Below are 3,300 nucleotides of genomic sequence, written 5' to 3' on the forward strand. Positions count from 1 at the left end.
CGCGGGGTCGGGGCTGCGAGCATAGGGGGCGAGGCTTCGCGCGGGTTGGGGGGCGGGGTCTGCGCGCTAGGAAAGTGGCCGAGCCCCGCCCGGCCAGCCCTTGTGTGAGGTGCTGCCCTCAGAAATTATAATTAAGTGTAAATGCCCACTTTCCTCTTGCTCGTCTAGTGCCAGGCACTATTAGAGACTGAATAATAATGCAAGTTCTTGTTGTGAACATAATGTTTATGGGTGACGGATCGTAAATGATAATTATAAATATAATAAATTACCAAATTATGATTTACTCAGTTTTTTGCCACTCTGCTGAACTCTTTCAATAACAACAAACAACTGTCATAAAAGCTGCTCCACCTTAAATGTTTACCATGCAGCAAGCACTGTGCGGGATCCTTTATTATTAGACACCATTTATTTATGCAAGAAAAGCTGCAGAACACAATGATCAGAAAAATTCACCTCATTCCACCTTCTTGCTAGAATCTAGTGAAGAGACATCCTTTGAATAAGTAACCGCACAAATAAATAACATGCCTAAAAATTGCTGCGAACCGAGATCTATTTAACGTCAAAAGTAAGATACTTTACATCATTGTTACAGTTGAAATCATATTTTGGTATATACCGTTTACCACACAAGACAGTTGCATTTACTACCAAGTAAATACGCAAAATTCTTCACAATGATTGACTCTACAAGGCAGGAATATGGATGCTTTTCATACTATTCCCACCTTTCTGTGTTCTTGAAATTTTTCATAATTAAGAACGTTTTTATAGGAAAATCTTTGTCTTTTAACTGAAGCATTTAGTCCATTTATATTTACCGATATATCTTGATTTTTCCCATCATCCTATATTATTATTTCTGTCTTGCCTGTTTTACTATTTCAACCCTTCTTCTTTAGGGTTTGTTTTTCTTCTCTTGACACACTCTATTTCTATTGTCTTAATGGTCATTTAAAAAATTTTTACAAGTGCTTGTCTTATGAAAATCCAATTTTAAACTGAGCATGGCAGCACATACCTACAATCCCAGCACTCGGGAGGCTGAGACAGGAGGATTTCAGTGAGTTTGAGGCCAGCCTGGGCAACATATTGAGTTCAAGTCCAGCCTGAACTATGTGATGAGACCCTGTCTCAAAAATTGTTTCTAAAAAAGAGAGAGGAAGAAGTCCAACTACTAAAATATCTTTACCCTGCTCCCTTTAACTGTAACAATTTTGAAATATCTTAACTCTAATCATCTATCCCCACAATTATACTCCTTTATTGTAGTACCTTACATGTTGTTTAGTGTTTTCCATTTCAGACGCCATTGAGCGTGTTCATGGTGGCTTGGTTGTAGACAGTCTTCTCCATTTTAACCTGATGCAAGGTTGCTGAGTTGTTTTATGCAGTTAGCACACACTAATTTCTTTGCTTATCATTTCTTCTTATGCCTCAATTCACACACACAAGTGACCTCTCTCCTTGTGTCTGAGGTACATTCTTTACATCTTGTGCGTGGATGGGTGGTTGTGTGAGAACTGGTTGGTATGAACCAACGTAGTTTTTGTTGTCTGTAAATTGACGTTTTTTGTTGTTTGTTTGGTTTTCTGGTACCGGGGATCAAACTGGGAACCTTGCACTTACAAGGCAGGTGGCGGCACCACTGAGCTAAATCCCTGGCCCTGCAAATTGACTTTTATTTATTGCCCTTGTTCTTAAAGACACTGCGGCTGGCTTACTAGAGCAGCAACTCATTCTGTCACCACAGTGAGGAAGACCCTGTCCACGGTCTCCTTCTTCTCCCGCTGTTTACGTTGCAGGAGTCAGACAACAATCTCATCTTCATTCCTTCAAAAGATATCTGAACTGTCTCTCTATATTTGTGTTTTGCAGTTCCACCATGATGTGTCTTTTTATTTATCCTGCCTTGAATTCCTTGGGCTTTCTGACTTTGCTGGTTGGTGTCTTTCATCATTCTGAAAAATCCTCAGATAACAGCTTTCCTTAAGTTACTATTTTTTTTTCCACTGAGGTAAAAATACAGAGTACATGTGAAATAGAATTTACCATCTGCCAGGTTTTTTTCTTTTGAGTCAGTGCTTCACTATGTAGTTTAGCTGATCCTGAACTCACAGTGGAGCCCAGGATGACCTTGAACTTGCAGTGATCCTCCTGCTTCAGCCTCTGGACAGATAGTTGACACCACACGGGGCTCCCTCTGCCGTTTTTTATGTATACAGCTTGTCTCTATGAATTTGACTATTTTAGGTACCTCAAAGAAGTGTAATCACACACTATGTATTCATTGGTGACTGGCTTATCATCTAGCTTGACACCCACTGGGCTTTATCTGTGTTATAGCATATGTGAAAATATCTCTTTTAAATGGTACGTCAACACCAATCTCTCCCACTTTACATCTGGAGTTCTGATTAGCATTTTGTACAATTAGAGTTTTCAATCTACAAGTTGTTTCCTAAGAGAGGCTTTTAAATCAAATTTAGAAGGTTGTTATCAGCATTAAGAATGAAATAGAATAGTCTTAGAGTGCACTGTATTATTTCATGGAACTTGTATTTCAGTTATATTTACTAATATACATATATCTAGTGTATCACAAGTAAAATTCATTTATAACTGTGGTAGGAGGAAGGAAGGGAGAGAGGGAGATGGAAGAAGGGAAGGAGGGAGCACAAAAAAAGAAATCTACAAAGCACTTGGGCTTTTCATATCTCCCTCCACCCCTCTTGAGCCATCATACCTTAATCTTGCATCTTTTTTAGTATATGTGCTGCTGAAGTGAGCACTAATATTGCATCTTTATGTCCCTGATATGGCTTGTATCTAGATGTCCCCTAAGGCTTCGTGCATGCCTGGAGTGACTGGATTAGCCCACTGATTGGTTTGGCAAAGTTCTGAGTGTGGTTGATGGTTTTACTAAAAATGGAACCCCCACCCTGGGTTCCATGGCCCCAACCAATAGGCTTGCAGCCTGGGTGAAATAAAAAGGGAAAGAAGGACGGTTCACTGGTTCCTGCATGCTGCTGACTGTTTCTTCTCTGCCAGGCCCCTCTGCCATGTGGTCCTGCTTTGGAGCCAGCTGACGAAGGACTGAAACCTCTACAAACTGTGAGCTAAAATAAACCTTTGCTCCCAAGACCTCACTATGTAGCCCAGGCTGGCCTAACTCACATTGATCCTCATGCCTCGGCCTCCCGAGTGCTGGGATTACAGGCGTGCACTTTTGTAATATGATATGATTACTTTTATTTAATAGTTAACATTTTTAGTTACTATTTTAAGCTCTCA

This window comes from Fukomys damarensis, unplaced genomic scaffold (genome assembly GCF_012274545.1).
Source record: "Fukomys damarensis isolate Sample0158 unplaced genomic scaffold, DMR_v1.0_HiC HiC_scaffold_22, whole genome shotgun sequence".
Lineage (NCBI taxonomy): Eukaryota > Metazoa > Chordata > Mammalia > Rodentia > Bathyergidae > Fukomys > Fukomys damarensis.